The following is an 8,303-nucleotide window of genomic DNA, read 5'->3' as shown; positions in this document are numbered from 1 at the left end:
CTGGAGAAGTCCAGTCTGGACAGCGCCAGCTGCTTCCCATCTTTCTCCACAAAAGTGAACCTCACACTATGGTGCCTCTGCATGCCGGCATGGTAGGCCGACATGTTAGAGGCACCGCAGGTCAAAAGGGGTACTCACCCCTCCCTAGTTCAGCTGTTGGCCCCAGGCGATGAGGTGTGCGGCCGATGTTCCAGGTTGGTTTGTCCCGGGTTGGTTTGTCCCGGGTCCCTCCTTTGTTCAGCCGCTGGGGCCAGAGGACAAGGTGTGCGACCAAAGCACCAACGAGGCCTGTCACGAATCTGCAAGAAATCAAAGACAAAACAACAACTCAATGATGCAAAACAAATACAGAATAATGTCCTCCCAGATGTAGACAAAAAACCAGAGCCACAACAGGCAAAAGTTTTCCATCCAAGGGGAGGTGATCGCTGTCTAAGCAAAAAGGCCGAGAAGCGATGACCCTTAAAGTTTGCTGCGGGAGACGGACTCGTTGCGCAGTCGCCGCAGGTCTTGGTGCGGCTCTTTTGACCTGGCGTAACAGAGGCGCTGGGTAGCTTGGATCGCCCAGGTGCTAATGACTGCTCTTGTCTTTCACAAACTCAGAATGCTCAGCCAAATGGCCAAGCCTACCAAAAATAGGTTGAACTCGTAGGTGTTCCTCTCCACGGAAGTCTTTAGTAAAAGGCGAAAGACTTATACGCTTTGAAGAGAAACCAGAGTTATTGTGGAGGCCGTCCTCGAGAACAGACACCACCATAGTTGTCCCAGTCCAAGCCCTCGCGGTGGCCCTCACTTGGCTTTTCCACATCCCAGGCCACACCCTTTCCCCCAGCTGCGCTCGCATGGTTCGTGGCTCTCACCTGTGGCTTCTTTGGCATTGAGTCCAAAAAAGATCCGCTGCTGATGTGCTGAAGTTTCTGCCGTCAATTGAAACCATCTGTTTTGGTTTCGAGATGCGTCTTTGTTTGTTTTTCCACAAGGCAGGAGATGGGTGCACCATTCCCGGAGGCGCTGCAATACCGGGTCGATGCGTGGAGTGAACGGGGAAAGCCCCTCTTTCAGCTCCCAGTGTTAAAAATCCATTTAATATATAGTCCCCGTATAGGGGACGTATCAGATATTAAACTGATAAGAACAGATTTTTTTTTTTTTTTCTTTATTATAACAAATCTTCAATTGACTTCATTCATATACACAGTTTACAAACAAGTAAACAATTGACATTAAATACAACACATATAACACTTTTACTTTTCATACATGCAAATACAGTTAGGTGATCTGGTCTTCACCCCACCAGCCCTAAACCTCCCTTCCATCTTTCCAAAGCGGCGTGTTGTCCCCATTTCAGAATGTCCCTCTCCATTCTCCCCTTCATATCTGCCCTTACTTTTCCTATTATCCCCCTTATGCTGCTGCAGCATTTGTTCTTTGCAATATCCTGCCGAGCCAGCCAAAGATGTCTCTTGAGCAGGCTTACCACTAGCCAAACGGGGAAACTTGCCCAACATTTACCAGGACCCGAGCCCCTTTCAATCCCATCCCATGTAATTTTAAACCCAGGAAAACTCTGTCCTAACCACCCTTCTACTCTTCTCCATGCTCCCTGTGCGAATGTACAGTCCCACATGACATGTCTGATGGTCTCTTCATCCTTACAATCTGGCCTAGGGCACACCGGAGACCTTGCCAATCCATGACGGTACATGATTTCCCGCACTGGCAGGCACCTGAGCAGGCACAGCCAGTTAAGGTCCTTCAGCCTATTGTCCAGTCCCTTCGGCTGGATCCTCCTCCACACTTTGGATGGTATTCCAATAACAGGACCAACATTGATTTTCTCTCTGGCTTCTTGATATAGGGTTCTGTGATTGAGTTTTACCTCTGGCCCGGCAGCCTCCGGGTGAGCCCGAAGCCACTTTGCTGCATGGCGGTAGTGCCATGGCTGCTGTTCCGCCCTGGGCCCCAAATTGCTCCAGGCCATAAGCTCTCTTGCTTGATAAGAAAAGAAAAGGCGGATAAAAAAAACAGAAGGATGTACTACTGGGCCTGATACTTCCCTACATAAGGTTGAAACAAAGATGCAGTCCATCTTCAGAGTTAAATGTGGTACATCTCTCCCCCCTGCTTCGACCCCAGCCAGCATGCGGCCTCTTGCCACATACTCATATCTCCCACCCCATATGAAGCCAAACAAGAGGCGCATGAGAGGCCTCCTCATGCTGACCGGTAACGGATATATGTATGCGAGATATACAAGGGATGGCAATATATCTACCTTCAGCACTAATACCTTCCCTATGAAGGTCAACTGCCTACTCTTCCAGAGTGACACTTTCCTCTCTACGACCTCAAGCCGTCTTGCCCAACTCAGGGTAGCACTTTTAGTAGACTCAAACCTGACCCCCAGAACTTTTATAGGCCCTGGGCAGCAAGCAAGACCCCCTGGCACATCCATCCTTTCCCTCCATTTCCCAAAAAACTTCACAGAGGACTTTGCACAATTAAGCTTGGAACCGGATGCCCTGCCGAAGTCCTCCATGATTTGCAGCGAACGAATAAGGCACTCATCCCTATCCAGCAGCAAAGTGGTGTCATCTGCATACTGGGACAGTTTCACCCGTAAACCTCCACTGCCAGGCACTAGAAACCCTCTGACCCCTGTGTCGGCCCTGATGGCTGCAGCCAAAGGCTCCATATAGAGCACATAGAGCAGTGGTGAGAGAGGGCACCCTTGTCTCACACCTGATTGTAACCGGAAAACATCGCCTAGGTATCCGTTCACTACTACCCTGCTCCCCACGTCCATGTATAATGTGCGCAACCACCTTATAAAGACTTTACCAAACCCTAGCCTCTCCAATATGCTGAACATAAAATTCCACTGCACCCTGTCGAAAGCCTTGGTTTGGTCAAGAGCAACCAGCATGAGTGGCAGGTTTCTGTCCTCTGCCCAAGCTATCGCATCCCTTAGGAGCTGCAGGTTCCATCTTGTTGAACGCCCTGGCACTGCACATGTCTGGTCAACATGAACCAAATGGGGCATTGCTTCGCCTAGCCTATCAGTGAGTACTTTTGCCAGAAGTTTATAGTCCACACATAGCATGGTCAAAGGTCGCCAGTTGCCTATTTCAGTGCGATCTCCCTTCTTATACAGGAGGGAGATCACCCCGGTGGCTAAAGACCCGCTCATTTCTCCTGCCTGCAGCACCTCTGTCAGAACCTCCAACAATACTGGCCCTAGTATGCTCCAGAACTTTGCATACAATTCTACAGGTAAGCCATCGATTCCTGGCACCTTACCCTTGTTCATTCTGTTAAGCGCACCCTCCAATTCGCTAACCGTTAGCGGGAGCTCTAAAGCCTGCACTATGTCCCCTGGAACCTGGCGCTCAAGCAGTTCCAGGAAATCATCCCCTCTTCCCACATCTTTCTCCTTGAAACTGTCCCTGAAATGATCTGTGGCAACCCTCACCACCTGGCCCTCTTCGGTCACAACAATACCCTGACTGTCCCTAAACCCTGTCACCACCTGCCTTGCTTTTTTTCCCCGTACCGAGCTGAAAAAAGCAGCAGAACATGTTTCTGACTGCTCAATGAACTCTGACCGTGATCTCGCCAAGAAAGCCCGGGCCTTGCCTTCAGCGACATGTCTGAGCCTTGCCTTCAAAGAATCGCATACATCTTCATTTATAGTGGAACCACAGTTCCCCTTTGCGTACTCACGCTCTAGGAGTCGCTGCAGATGAGACACCTCCCTCTTTGACTGTCTTGCCTTCCTTTTGCAATAACCTAAGCAGAAGGTCTTAATTCTGTCCTTGGCTACCTCCCACCACTCTAGTATCCCCTGACACAGCGGTTTGAGGCCCAACACTCCCTTAAAAAACAAAGGGAACTGTTGGTTGAAAAGCTTTTCCTCCAAAACACTGACATTTAGGCGCCAGTAACCAGGCCCAAACGTTTGTGCATCCAAATCTACTCGAAACAGCAGGCCATCGTGGTCAGAAAAGAAAACAGGGATGGTCTTACCTGTGATCAGGTTTAATGACCTGGAAAAAAACAAATAGTCCAAACGTTTTGCCACGCCTCTTGAGTTACGCCACGTTGGGCTGTCTATGTGTGGCTCGACCCCCTTACCCCCATCTACCAACCCACATCTAACCATGAGTTGTGAAATATACTGGTCGCTGGCATCCCCTCCCCTCCCCAGCTCAACGTTAAAATCCTCCCCTATAATTACCTGTCTATTGGTAACAAGAAAAGGCTCCACTGATGTAAACAGATTAGTCCGCTCTGCTGGCGCCTGTGGTCCATATACCACAATGACCCGCAGCTTCCTTGTTCCCCATACGATGTCTGCCCCTATTGCCCTGCCCTGGTCAATAACAAAAACATCCTCCACCCTTATTTCCTTATAACAAAACAAAATCCCAACCCCCGTAGAGTGAACCCCCCCTACACTCCAAATTGAGTCCCCTTTCGTCCACTCCCTTGAAAACATTCCCACATCCCCCATGTCTCTCAGATGGACCTCTTGCAAAAAAACTATGGCTACATGCAAAGTGCCTACAAAATCAAAAACAGTCCTTCTTTTAACAGTGTTCCTCATTCCTCTCACATTCAAAGTGAGAACATCAAAATAACTTGTCATGAGGATGTAATGTTAAGCCTTAGCAACGTAAAGATTACCCACTCAATGTTCACGATGCATATGGGTCGTCACTGTCCATCTGGTCGGCCCATAACACGGGAAGCATACTTGAAGAGGTGGAGGGACACACCGCGCCTCCTTGTGTGTCATCCCCCAAGGGAGGCGGTTGCAGGAGTGGTTCAGCAGTTAGCTCCCGGACCAGTGGCAACCCTGATGGGAGCACAGCCCCTACAACCCCTGGGTCCTCCTCCTTCGTCCCTCCACCCAAACCATGGCCTTCGTCCACTTTGCCCCTCCCCTGGTCACTGTCCTTCACTGGTCCCTCCCTCTTCTGCTGCCCATCTCGTTCACCCACCGCCCCCACCACCTCTTTGGCCTGCACCTTCCTCCTTGTTCCCTCAGTCTTTGACCTTTTGTTGTCTCCGATCTGCGAGCAGTCCCCATTGTCTGCTGAAACCTCTGTTCCGAAAGCTATTTTACGTGCCCCAGTCTTGACACCCACCTCGGCTGCTACAGTTGAGTCTGTATTCCCCACAGGGCCATTGTCCACGCTGTCAGCCCCCGAGCCGCCTCCTGGTCCCTGCTCCACTGTCACGGTCCCCCCCGTGCTCTCTGAAAATATAGCCTTCTGGCACTGAATAAGCCCTTCCAGAAGGTCCTCGAACTCCGTTTCCTTCCGGTTGTTGGCCCCGGCTACCTCCGCAAACGTCCTCCTGCGCTCGGGACAGCTTCGGTATAGATGGTCGATCCCACCGCAGCCATGGCAGGCCTTTGGCACTGTACAGTCTTTGGCCTCATGTCCTCTTTGGCCACAAAAGCGGCAGCTGGCGCCACTGCACACTCCATCCACATGGCCTGATTGTCTGCATCGCCTGCAGAAAGCTGGCTGGCGCGGGTAGAATAGGTACCCTCGATCTGCTCCAAGGCTGAAGGAGGCAGGCGGGTGCTTGAGGCCGCCAAAACTCTCTGGATCAGATTTAAGAAGCACCTGGAACTGCCTTCGACCTGTCCAGATCCCCAAGGTGTCCTTGACATGCCTTGCTGCAGTTAGCACTTCCCCATACAGCCTCAAAAAATCAGCCAGCGCTTTGTCAGTCACAAAGGGATTAAACATGTGTACCGTGATTGTCCTGAAATTTGGTCTGTCCAAATTTAAAACCTTGTAGCAGGCTAGCGGCTTTAGCATAGCAGCAGCAACGCAGTCCTTAGCAACTTTCGTGTATACTTGCTCGTCCTTTAGGGTGACGTCAAAAGCCTTCTCCTGCTGGTTCCATTGTAGGCAGTAGATGGCATCGACCTTCAGATTTAGCTGCTCCATGATGACTTTCCTGCAGAACCATGTCCTCGACACGACATCTTCCGCCGCAACAACTGCCTGAAAACGCAGTGTGAATCTCAGCCCGACTCTTGGGATCGGCTGACCATCGTCGGCCCTCCCGGCCATCGCTCCTTTCTCCTCGTGAATCGAAATGTCCTTCCTGGAAAAAATGATAAGAACAGATACTACACTTGATCTTAGCCAAAAGGCCGAGAAGCGATGACCCTTAAAGTTTGCTGCGGGAGACAGACTCGTTGCGCAGTCGCCGCAGGTCTTGGTGCGGCTCTTTTGACCTGGCATAACATAGGCACTGGGTAGCTTGGATCGCCCAGGTGCTAATGACTGCTCTTGTCTTTCACAAACTCAGAATGCTCAGCCAAATGGCCAAGCCTACCAAAAATAGGTTGAACTCGTAGTTGTTCCTCTCCACGGAAGTCTTTAGTAAAAGGCGAAAGACTTATACGCTTTGAAGAGAAACCAGAGTAATTGTGGAGGCCATCCTCGAGAACAGACACCACTATAGTTGTCCCAGTCCAAGCCCTCGCGGTGACCCTCACTTGGCTTTTCCACATCCCAGGCCACACCCTTTCCCCCAGCTGCGCTAGCATGGTTCGTGGCTCTCACCTGTGGCTTCTTTGGCATTTTGTCCAAAAAAGATCCGCTGCTGATGTGCTGCAGTTTCCGCCCTCAATTGAAACCATCTGTTTTGGTTTCGAGATGAGTCTTTGTTTGTTTTTCTACAAGGCAGGAGAGTCTTTAGTAAAAGGCGAAAGACTTATACGCTTTGAAGAGAAACCAGAGTTATTGTGGAGGCCGTCCTCGAGAACAGACACCACCATAGTTGTCCCAGTCCAAGCCCTCGCGGTGGCCCATTTGGCTATAGAAGCGTGGTTGCTTGAAAAACAGTCTTTGTTGGCTGAACTTTTCGCCTCAACTGCCCTATGGTGGCTTTATAATTCAGCATTGGTGGTTCAGTGGTAGAATTCTCACCTGCCACGTGGGAGACCCGGGTCCGATTCCCGGCCAATGCAATAGACAGTTCTTTGTTGTCTGAAAATAAAGTATAATGCCTACACCACTTGGACTCTGCTACAGCAAACATTACTGCCATTGGCGTCTGACTGCCCTAGCTCCGCCCCCTGAAGTCCTAGAGACTCAAAGAGGGTACCATTGGATGCGGAATAATTAGAGGTGGGGAAAAGCCATTGAGCCCGAACCGATTAGACGTTGTTATCAAAAGATATGAATTAGTAGCACTTTTGGACAAATTAGCTTTTCATTGGAATAATATTGATATAAAATCAAGCATTTGAGTGACGCAACTGATATTCACAGCAAATGTTCCCCGCTATATGTAGTACACTGGTGTAGAATTTCAGGGTTCATGCTTAGGGTACTTCAATTCAGCATGCACTTGGTAGCTCTGTCATGATTGTTATAATGATGACCGTACGAAAGTTCAGTTGCCATGGTTCAGGTAAGCGCTTATCTGAAAGTGTTTACAAGGGCCTCTTGGTGGCATCCTCGTTCATGAGTTGATTGATGCTTGCCTCCTTTGTTGAATAAAGGCCGGCTGTTATTGAAAATGATCCCCATCGGGGAATCGAACTACGGTCTTCTGCGTGACAAGCAGAGATACTGTCCAATATACTAACGAGGAATGCTCTAGCAGCAGTCCTAGCACGTCAACCCCAGGTGGCGCTCTTTGAGGGGTTACAGGTCATATCCAGGATAGCATTTAGGTCCAGTATACAGTTGCTGTCACGAAAGTCAATGACACTTCAGCCGTGACTGGATCCAGTGTAAAATCTCTCAGAGTCTCAGAAATCAACAAGGGGTCCGTCGTTTTGAAGGTTTTCAATTAAATATCAATGTTGCATCTAGGTGCAAATGTGTACTTAACATCAGCAGTTTCTGCAGTGTAGTGGTCATCACGTTCGCCTAACACGCGAAAGGTCCCCGGCTCAAAACCGGGCAGAAACACTCTTCTTTGATCCCGATCAACTTCAAAGAACTCAACCAAGAAAAGTTATCGGGAATCTAGATAGAGTAAAAAGAACTTTCAGAAATATGGCAGTAGAATGTTGAGTCTTTTCAAGACAATTGTTGGATGAGCAAGACAATTGTTTGTTGAGCATGGCTTGTGAATTGTACGGCTTTGGCTCTCTGTGTATTCAAATCGAAGAGGCTTGTCGTCCTTTGAACAACTGAAGGTTGTTAATAGCAGTTGTGCTTAGGGTACTTCAATTCTGCAACCAATTACTTTATTTTCGTTCCTGCTCAAAATGTGTCTGGTCACAATGGAAAATATAAAGGGATTTCTTGCCTTGCTTG

The 8,303-nt window shown here is 49.4% G+C and overlaps 6 non-coding genes and 1 pseudogene across 6 annotated transcripts; 2 read left to right on the top strand and 5 right to left on the bottom strand.

The window, feature by feature from the left end:
* Positions 1-605: 605 nt before the first annotated feature.
* LOC117444583 (U5 spliceosomal RNA) lies at positions 606-722 on the bottom strand. Its single transcript, XR_004551817.1, has one exon. It is a non-coding gene; the product is annotated as a U5 spliceosomal RNA (small nuclear RNA).
* Positions 723-986: 264 nt separating this feature from the next.
* On the bottom strand, positions 987-1,170 carry LOC117444577 (U2 spliceosomal RNA). The gene has a single exon (XR_004551813.1). It is a non-coding gene; the product is annotated as a U2 spliceosomal RNA (small nuclear RNA).
* Positions 1,171-6,109: 4,939 nt separating this feature from the next.
* On the bottom strand, positions 6,110-6,190 carry LOC117444579 (U2 spliceosomal RNA; annotated as a pseudogene).
* A 148-nt stretch (positions 6,191-6,338) lies between these two features.
* LOC117444581 (U5 spliceosomal RNA) lies at positions 6,339-6,455 on the bottom strand. Its single transcript, XR_004551815.1, has one exon. It is a non-coding gene; the product is annotated as a U5 spliceosomal RNA (small nuclear RNA).
* A 207-nt stretch (positions 6,456-6,662) lies between these two features.
* LOC117444588 (U5 spliceosomal RNA) lies at positions 6,663-6,772 on the bottom strand. The gene has a single exon (XR_004551820.1). It is a non-coding gene; the product is annotated as a U5 spliceosomal RNA (small nuclear RNA).
* A 157-nt stretch (positions 6,773-6,929) lies between these two features.
* trnag-gcc (transfer RNA glycine (anticodon GCC)) lies at positions 6,930-7,000 on the top strand. Its single transcript has one exon. It is a non-coding gene; the product is annotated as a tRNA-Gly (tRNA).
* An 879-nt stretch (positions 7,001-7,879) lies between these two features.
* trnav-aac (transfer RNA valine (anticodon AAC)) lies at positions 7,880-7,952 on the top strand. Its single transcript has one exon. It is a non-coding gene; the product is annotated as a tRNA-Val (tRNA).
* Positions 7,953-8,303: the final 351 nt, after the last annotated feature.

Source organism: Pseudochaenichthys georgianus, unplaced genomic scaffold (genome assembly GCF_902827115.2).
Source record: "Pseudochaenichthys georgianus unplaced genomic scaffold, fPseGeo1.2 scaffold_844_arrow_ctg1, whole genome shotgun sequence".
Lineage (NCBI taxonomy): Eukaryota > Metazoa > Chordata > Actinopteri > Perciformes > Channichthyidae > Pseudochaenichthys > Pseudochaenichthys georgianus.
The sequence above is the reverse complement of the archived record's forward strand: the minus strand, read 5'-3'. Positions and strand labels throughout refer to the sequence as shown.